At 41.9% G+C, this 9,755-nt stretch overlaps 1 long non-coding RNA gene across 1 annotated transcript; it reads left to right on the top strand.

The window, feature by feature from the left end:
• Positions 1 to 6,599: 6,599 nt before the first annotated feature.
• Positions 6,600 to 9,574, top strand: LOC104849485. Its single transcript, XR_776766.2, has 3 exons — positions 6,600 to 6,692; positions 8,565 to 8,666; positions 9,195 to 9,574. It is a non-coding gene; the product is annotated as an uncharacterized LOC104849485 (long non-coding RNA).
• The last annotated feature ends 181 nt before the right edge of the window (positions 9,575 to 9,755 follow it).

Below are 9,755 nucleotides of genomic sequence, written 5' to 3'. Positions count from 1 at the left end.
GGGGGCGCGGGGCGCTCGCTCCCTCGCTGCCTCCACCCCACCCGCTAAGTGGACCTGCGTCCCGGCTTGATGGGGTCCGTGTGGGGTAGTCGGTCTCTTCTGCTCCGGCCCTGGTCCTCAAGCACTAGACTGGTGTTTCTTGTCTTGAAGGTGGAGCAGTAAATATCCGGAGTTTAGGTCGCGTCTAGCCTAGACCCCTTTAAAAGACGGGGCGCTCGCTCCCTCGCTGCCTCCACCCCACCCGCTAAGTGGACCTGCGTCCCGGCTTGATGGGGTCCGTGTGGGGTAGTCGGTCTCTTCTGCTCCGGCCCTGGTCCTCAAGCACTAGACTGGTGTTTCTTGTCTTGAAGGTGGAGCAGTAAATATCCGGAGTTTAGGTCGCGTCTAGCCTAGACCCCTTTAAAAGATGGGAGCCCTGGTCCAGTACCTTTTTCTCCTTTAGAGGAAGAGTATTCCAAGCGGCAGCTGCGGGGTGTTTAAGAAAAAGGGGCCTCTGTGAAAGGAACAGAGGGACCCGTGTGAAAGTCTGAACAAGGCAGCCTCAGTTCTTGAGGCTGTGTCACAATTGTGGGGTTTCCAGCTGCTGGAAAAGCAGACTTCTTTTGAGTGTGGGATTGCTGGTTCCCAGGAAAACTGGGTGACAGATTTAGTTTCAGCAGCTAAATTCCAACTATACTGAGAAATATAGAAATATATTTCTATTCACTTCTCTAAGTCAATTTTACCAAAAGATAGGTCTCCATCTGTTTTTCACAAAATGTCTAGAGTCTCTAAAGGAAATTTCAAAGCTTTATAAAGTTAAGGATTTGTTAAAGAAAACTGTTTCTGTATTTCTGAATTGTAGTCCTAACCAGTGATCCAGGCAACATTTCTCACTAGGTAAGTGTAGTACGGCAAATCGTTTCAAATAACAGCTCTGGCATCTAAGCAGACCTGGGTTTGAGTTTCAGCTGAGCCACTTAAAAGCTGATTGATCTTGACAAGTTAAATGTCCTCTTTAGCCTTAGTTGCTTCACCTATAAAACAGAGAAAATAAGTCCTCTTCTAATGGGAGCTGTTACAATGCTTTAGTGTTTAACATGGGTCTGATACAGAAACTGGTCAATACACAGTGCCTATTATTGTTATTAAGAGCCACCTTTAATATCATGTTCTTATACATAACTAAATTACATGGCTATACTGTTTCAGAGGTAGGTATCATAATTCTTTCTTACTCATAAATTCTCTGTGGCTATTGATATTATAAAAGCCACAAAGGAAGTACAATGTATCATATTTGGCATGTCCAAAATAAATCATTATTTCCTTCCTGCAAACTTTCTGTTATAGACAGTGACTATTTCTAATATTAGTTACCTCCATCTTCCTAATCACTCAGCTTGAATTATCTTTCAAATTAACTTGAAAACAGCATAAATCAGATTGTTATTCTCCTACTGGAAAATCTTTAGTGACTTCCTAATTGATTTAAAATAAAATTCAAACTTTTTCCATCGTTCACAAACCCTGAAGCCATCTTGCCCTGTCCACCTTTTCATTTTCTTTTAAAACTTTTGATTAGTGCATGTGAGCAGTGCATAATGATTATATTCATTTTGAGGAGTTAGTACACACACACCTTTCAATTTCCTATTTCCCTTTCCTGGCCCATTTTCTTCTAACTGTATAGAACATTGATTGCTCCCACCCTGGAATGGCCCAAACCTTTGGGTTCTCTCAGGGCCTCCGCCCCGGCAGTTCCCTCTGCCTACTTTTTCCCCAGCCTGTTAAAAGACTGGCTGCTTTTCATTCCTGAGCTTTCAGCTTATTCATTACACTATTCAGCAAGTGTTTATGGAGTTTCTGTGGTGTGTCAGGAGCTGTGTAGGTACCAAAAATACAGTCGTGAGCAAAAGAGAACATAGCCCTTGCTGTCATGGAGCTCAGTAAAAATATATAAGGAAAATATCAGGCTGTAATAGCTGAAAGAAGGGGGAAAGTACATTAGTGAAAGGCTACTGGAGCTTTAGGTCAAGACCTCTGTGAGAAAATGGTACTCAGACTGAGACTTGAATTACAGGAGGGAGCAGGCCTTTAAGAAAAGTTCAAGGAAGAGCACTTCTGGCAAAGGGAACAGCTAATGAAATGCCTTTGAGAACAGGCTTCGTGGGTTTGAGAAGCTGGGAGAAGTCCATGGTAGCAGAAATGAGAAGAGAACATGCAAAACGTCATGCAGGTCCTTGTAAGCCTGGGCAATATGTTTGGACTTTATTTTCTAAATGTTAAAACAAGCCAATGGAAGGTTTCATACATGGGAAAAAAACTCGTCTGACGTATTTTTGAAAGAGTGCTTTGAAACAAATCTGGGATTTGAGATAATTTCGCAAGACAACTGGCTCAGGCTCTTCATATAAATTCGTATGATAAAAAAACTAAAAAGGGACATAAATCTCAATGGAGTCCTGAGGTGGGAGGAGGGAGAGAAAGAAACAAACTATAAAATAAATACATTTTAGGGACAATTGGGGAAATTTTATAGACTATATTAGATGGTATAATGAATTACTGTACTGTTAGTTGCCTGAGGTATGACATAGAATTATAGAGTTATAAGAGAATTTATTTGTATATGGTTTTTTAGGAGATACAAGCTGAAACATTCAAAGGTAAAGAATCATGACCTCTTTAATTTATGTTCACATGATTCAGCAAAGACAGAATGAGAAATACAAACCTGATTTTAACAGCTGGATCTAGATGAAGACATGAGATTTTTTTACATAGAGTTCTTGTATTATATTTTTCTGGAAATTTTGAATTTTTCAGAAGAAAAAACTGGAAAGAAAAAATCATTCTTAAAAACTTCCATTTCTGATATGAAGTAATACCTTGTCCTACTCCCCACTGAAGATAACTTAAAATGCTTTATAAATATAAAAAATACAGAAAATAAAGAGACAAGCAAAGACTTGAAGCCAAACCTCATCTTGACTAAACCAGATGAACTTGGGCTTTCACTGTCAGGGCTTGGAAGGGAATGGAAAGAAGGGACAAGGGCCAGGTTCCACTGACATGAGAAATCTAAAAGAACAGCCCGCACACAATGCCAGGATCTTCCAAAGGCCCCTCCCGTCTTGTTCCAGAGACTGCCAAAGAAACTTGCCTGTAATCAGCCTTACTGTAGAATGGAGGGAGAAATGTGTCCTCTGAGCACCATCTTTTAAAACAGAAGATCAGAAGCTATAATCTGCTCTCCCTAGGTTGTCGAAAAAACTAGACCAGATAATTTAACCCAATTTTGGGTCAGTGTCCCCAGCTGGCAGAGGTGAAGTATCACCTTTAGAGATATTTAACTAGACAAAACATTTTAGAGAAAAATTTCCAAGACATCTGAACTTACAATAAAATCACAATTCATGCAAAGAAACAAGATGTTACATAAGAATCATCAGGGACAAAAACTAACACCATAGAATAAGACTGCTGAAAACTTGAAACTATTACCAGAAATTATAAAAATAAGTATGCTTAATATATTTAAAGAAATAAAAGATTGAGGAGCTGGGGATTCAGCTTAGTAGTGCCACTGCCTGCTTCACAAGTGCAAGGACCTGAGTTCGATCCCTGGTACCGAAAAAAATAAATAAAAATAAATAAAGGATTGAGAATACAAGCAAAGAACAAAGAAAAAAATTATTTTTTTTTTTTTTTGATACAGGGATCGAACTCGGGTCCTTGCACTTGCGATTAAGGTGCCAGAACCACTGAGCTAAATCCCCAGCCCCAAAAAATTTTTTTTGAAAGAAAGAACCAGGCATGTTTTTTAAACTTTCCAAAACTTCTAGAGTTAAAACTAGTAATTATCGGGGGTCCACCTATATATAGGGAAGAGGGAAAGATTGAGATGTTATATACAAGTATTAAAGCCTTGCAATACATGTAATCATTATGTACTGCAAACATGCTAATAAAATTTTAAAATCAAAGAAAGGGAGAGGACAGTAGTAAGAAGTTTTAATTGCATCTTCCTGGAGAGTTATTTCACTTGACCTTAGCCAAAAAGCCAAGAAGCAATGGAGGAGTAATTTGAACAAAAGTTGAGAGTAGGAGGACATGGGAGATCAGAGGTTCATATCATATTCTCAAGCATGTGAATCCAAACACTGGCAAACAATTCAGACTGTGGATCACTGTCACGCGCTTGGAAGATGGTTTATTCTTAACAACACCTTATCCTTATTCTAGCCTTCCTTTTTTTTGGCACAGGGGGTTGAACTCAGGACCTTGAGCCTACGAGGCAGGTGGTGGCACCACTGAGCTAAATTCCCGGCCCCTGGCCTTTCTTGTTCTACCTAAAAATAAAATAACATTTTATCTGTCAAAGAAAAATTCAGTGATGATAAAATGAGAAGGAGAAAAGAAAAATGCTTTGAGACTTTAGAAAGAACAAATTATATAGGCCTAATATGTAATGATTTGTACTAAGGGAGACATACTCTCTTTATATAACCTGCTCTGGTTGTGCAAGTTTCATTCAGATCCATCAGCTTGATGGTCTCTTGTAAGGAGGAGGAGTCAGGGCTTTGTTCTCACCCTGTGATTCCTCTGAAAGTGGCTTTTCTGTCCTAATCTAAGAAATCAGTTTGATTCCCTGTCTTTTCCCACAGCCTTGCATCTCCCCTGGGGCAGCTTACTATATGGTCAGAATATGAAACAGGCTTACACTTTGACAGCGACAGAGCCAAAGCTTTTTGTGTTATCATTTGTGCAGTCCATGGGGAAATACTGGAATGGGGATTGATCTTGGCAAAGAGATAATCCACAGAGATGGTTGAGTTTAATAAATCACTGCTATAAAAGACTCCTATTTAAGGCCTATCAAGTCTCAGAGTTCATTCTGCTGAGACTATCTAATCTCTTGCCCTCCCCCAGCCACAAATTAAATTCCTCTGGAGTCTGTTCTGATTGAAATATAAGATGGCCTTCCATCAGCCCATTCCCTGTTTTTTGTTTTTGGTTTTTGGTACCAGGGATCAAACTCAGGACCTTGCACTTGCGAGGTAGTCTAAATCCCTGGCCCAGCCCACTCCCTGTATTATAGAAAGCTGAATTCTTTCAGCTAATTGCTCTGATATGTGTTCCCAAGACCATCTTGGGTGAAGGTACCTTTTGAAGGATCATGGAAGTTCTATTTTCATATCTGCTATGAATAATAACTATGTAGTCCAGGCTGTCCTTAAATTGAGCCCTGGCTGGCCTCAAACTCACGATCCTCCTGCCCTAGCCTCCTGAGTGTTGGGATCATGCCCAGCTTTTGGATATCCAGGCATCAAGGCAAATTTGAATAACCAAGCAGGTGACATCTATTGCTTTCCTCCCCAACAAAGTCTGTGGAGAACAACACTACTCTCTTGACTGAAAGAAAGTTAGAAGATTGAATGAGAATGTGAACTTGGTAGCTGTACCTTTTAGAAAACGGAGAAATGAAGGATTTTCAAAAGAATACCCAAGAAAAGAGGCATGAGAAAGGCTACCCAAAAATGTAGGGCAAGTAGCCTGATGATGGTTTCATTTGAAATCTAGATTAAATCAATAAAAAAGTAGGTAAATTGGTGCTCAATGTATGCCAGACAGTGTGAGAAGCCAAAAGCGTAAATAAGAGTCAAAATGTATAACAGATGCTGTGAAGTAGGAAGAAAATGGGAAGGGGAACAGGGGGAGGGAAGGGACAAGGAAGGAAGGGAAAAGAAAAAAGAATAGAAGGAAAAAAAGTGGATACAAAGCTTTTGTAAATGAGAAGAGGGGTTGAAGAGAGGGGAGGGAATTGGGGGAAGAAGAAGAATCAAGGTCTGTCACCTACAGGTTCAAATTCCCTATGATGAACGTGATCATTATGTATATCTAAGATGTACCAGTGAAGGGCCAGGGATTTAGCTCAGTGGTGCCAAGCCTGCCTTGCAAGCACAAGGTCCTGAGTTCAATCCCTGGTACAAAACAAAACAAAAACCTTAAAATGTACCAATGAAATTAATTTAAAAAATGAATTGGGCCAGGGATTTAGCTCAGTGGCAACATGCCTGCCTTGCAAGCACAAGGTCTTGAGTTCGATCCCTGGTCCTGCAAAACGAAAAACAAAAACAAACAAATATATGCCAGATACTCTTCTAAGCACTTTACATGTTTGAAGATTATACCTGGACACGCTGACTGATGTAAGGGCTAAATGAATAAAGTGCCTGACAAGGCCTCATATACAGTAAATGCTAAATAACTTTTGCTTTTACTTTTTAAAAAAAACAATGATTGGATTCTCACATTAGAAGGACTCATTTTGCATTATCTTAGACTGGCTCCCCTGGAAGCAGAGCCCTATGATTTATTGAGGGGAGGCTCCTTAGGAGGAACAAGGGAGGCAGTAAAACAGGACAGGGAACAGGAAAGAGTCAAGGGGGAATGGACCACAGGAAATCCTAACTTGGTCTGATTCCTTGAGGAGGGCTCTCAGATCTGGAGTATAAGCCACAAAACAGAATCAGCCTCCACTTTGTGCAAGGGTATTGACCTTTGTACCCTTGTAATTTCACAGATGTGGCAGTTCTCTCTACAGATGTGTAGGCTCTTCAAAGAGGCAGGCACAGAGAAACTCTAGAAGCCAACCTCACGATAACTGAAACATGGGCTTTATGGCCGGTAAAAGACATCTAAATAAGGTGTGTGAATGGCATTTACCACGGCTAGGAAATGACAGCCAGTCTGTCTCATGGATAAGCTCTTGGACTCTATGCTGCCTCTTTTAAATTCAAAAGGAAAATAATGGATGGAGACATATGGGACTGGTAAAGGGTTCAAACTCATTTCCTAGTATTTAAAGAGTTCTTAGAAAATGAAACGACCCAAGGGTGGGGGGGCAACAATGCAATAGAAAGATAACGGAAAAGGACCCACCCTATAACAATGGGTGTTTAAGTGGCCACAGTGAGCTCATATATGAAGTTGATCTTCACTAGTATTTGAATAAGGCAAACTAAAATCATGGGCAGACCTGGAGTCCGCTTGTCAGCCAAAGCAGTCAAGGACTCTTCATTCACAGGGCACTATGTGGAAAAGAAGTTACAAGTAAGTTGTCCATTGACATTTCTTTACCGTACTACCTTACCGTTCAGAAGGTCACTTAGCAGGGTGGGAAGGAACTTAGCTGTGTAGAGAGGAAGTACACGTCTCTTTATGACTACTCCAGCAGCTTTTCAGGTGACCCACTTCTAAGAGTCAGTTTGCGTTTAGGATAGCACGCTTACTCAGACTTCTCTGAAGATAATGCCTCTGCTTTATGATGCTATTATCAGTCTTAATTAGAGGATTGCACATGTGCCCGGAGGTTTCCTTGGAGAGACAAATCATACGAATCTAAATGATCACATGGTTCTCTTTCAACCTTAATGGCTAAACTCTACTTCAAATAATCACTGACCCTCTCCACTGTTTTTTGTTTGTTTGTTTGTTTGTTTGTTTTGGTACCAGGGATTGAACTCAAGACCTTGTGATTGGAGGCAGGTGCAGTGCCACTGCTCTAAATTCCCAGCCCTAAGCCACTGTTTTTTGAATCAGTATGAACTTAGTCCCAAGTTTTCGATATAAAAAACTAGGTAACCTTTTAAAAGTACCTCTGGTCCCAGTTCGGTTAAATTCCTCCCAAGAAACAAGGTATAGTCTTTCTACAGATACGATAGGCCTTCTCCTGTGTATCTGTGAGGTTTATATCTGCAGATTCAAGCAACTGAATATTGCTAGGGGTAGGGATTGGTGGTAAAGTGCTTGTCTGGCATGTGTGAAGCCCTGGATTTGATCTTCAGAGTGGCAAAAAAAAAGAAAACAAGAAGTGTTTCAGGGAAATAAAGAAAAACATGACCCACACGTATCAGACACTGAGCAAGTCACTTTCTATGTTTATTTCATGTAATCCTCACATCACCTTTTATCCCCAGATTGTGGATGAGATGAGAAAGCAGAGATTCAGGTCACTTAAATAATTTATCCAAGGTCATCAATTAATAAGAAGCAGAGCCAGGGCGCATACCTGTCATTTCAGCTGTTTCAGCTACTCAGGAGGCAAAGGCAGGAGGAGCACAGGTTGAAAGCCAGCCTGACAAGGAGACCTTGTCTCAAAAAATGAAAAATAGGGCTGGGGATTTAGCTCAGTGGTGCCACTGGCTGCCTTGAAAGTGCAAGGTCCCTAGTTTGATCCCCGGTACCAAAATATATATGTAAAAAATAAAAAATAAAAGTGGGTGTAGATGTAGGTCAGTGATAAAGTGTGCCCCTGAGTTCAATCCTCCTTACCAATAAATAAGTAAATAAATAAACAAATAAGTGGGACTGGGGATTTAGCTCGGCGGTTAGGTGGCCTGCCTTTCAAGCGCAAGGACCCAAGTTCGACTCCCGGTACCAAAACAACAAAAACAAGTAACAGAGCTAAGAATCTCGCTCAGTTTTTTTTTAACTTGTGTGTCTTCCTCCTTCTGTTCTTTCGTCTTGTCGTACCTGCCTTCCCCTCTCTCACTCTCTGCCCTCTTTCCTTCCACCAGTACTTATGATCGTAATAAATGCTGCCGAAGAGACAGAGTGTTCAGAGGACTTACACTAGAGACACTGCTCGAGAAGAAGAGATGAGGATGGTTCTGGAGGAGGTGAGAGCCGAGGGCTGAGGAAGAAATGACCAGGGGAAAGGGTGTGTGTGGGCACAAGGAAGGTGGAGCTCAGACTTCAGGCCTTGTGAGCAGCATGAAGGGAAGGTCCCAGAGTGAGCAGGAGCTGGTATATTTGAGTAAGAACAGAGAACCAGAGGGTGGTCAGGGCCAAAGAGCGTGGACACTTGAAGGTGAATGCTAAGGGTTTGGATTCTGGTCCTCGTTGCTGACCATAGCTTGCAGTCACCGGGAGCACCAAAAGACCATTTATAATTATCCCAGAAAAAAAATTGTTTTATCTTTAGAGTTTTTTAACAAGGGGCTCATTGGCATTGTGGATGGGATCGTTCCTCCTTGTCCCGGGCTCTTCTGTACAAACCTGTGGTGCTAAATGTCAGCTGCAAGTCTCCTCCATAACCAGGAGCCCCTGGGTGGTCCTGCACTCCTCCTGAGAATCAGCTGCTCTCATTCGGGGTGCAGGAGTCTCAATGCCAACAGCCTGATGACCAGCTTCATCTCTTCATCTAGTGACATCTGAACTCCTTTTAGTGGATCTCCTTCCCTGCAGACACCCCGATGGCTCCAGCGTGGATCTCTGCGATCCACAGAGAACATTTCCAGTTCCAAGAAGGAAATATTGAAGCCTCACTATCCCAGACAGTGAGTGGGATGGACAGGAAAGAGTTGGATACAAGATGGTGGGAGAGAGTGTGTCTGAGGAAGCTGGGGCAGGGGATGGAGGAAGCGAAGGAGGAAGTGCTTGGCGTTTGTGGCCAAAGAGCCCGGGGAGGGAGGACGTTCCAGGCAGATGGTAGCAGCACACTCAAAGACAGGAGGACACAAGACACCAGTGGTGGTGTGAGGGAACCTATAGGCGGCTTGGGATTGTTGAAACATGAATGTCAAGGTGGGGCGTGGAGGGAAGGCAGGTTGATGAGGTGGACCTCGTGACCATGCTAGGAAACTCCGACAGTATGTGCAATAAACTCCCAAATGTGCTACCTAGGAATCTTCACTCATTTTGAAAGGGTAGCGTGTGAATGAGGTATTTGAACATTTTCTGAAGAGTTTTAGAGATATGGTTGCGTT

The sequence above is a fragment of the Fukomys damarensis genome, unplaced genomic scaffold (assembly GCF_012274545.1).
Source record: "Fukomys damarensis isolate Sample0158 unplaced genomic scaffold, DMR_v1.0_HiC HiC_scaffold_33, whole genome shotgun sequence".
Taxonomy (NCBI): Eukaryota; Metazoa; Chordata; class Mammalia; order Rodentia; family Bathyergidae; genus Fukomys; species Fukomys damarensis.
The sequence above is the reverse complement of the archived record's forward strand: the minus strand, read 5'-3'. Positions and strand labels throughout refer to the sequence as shown.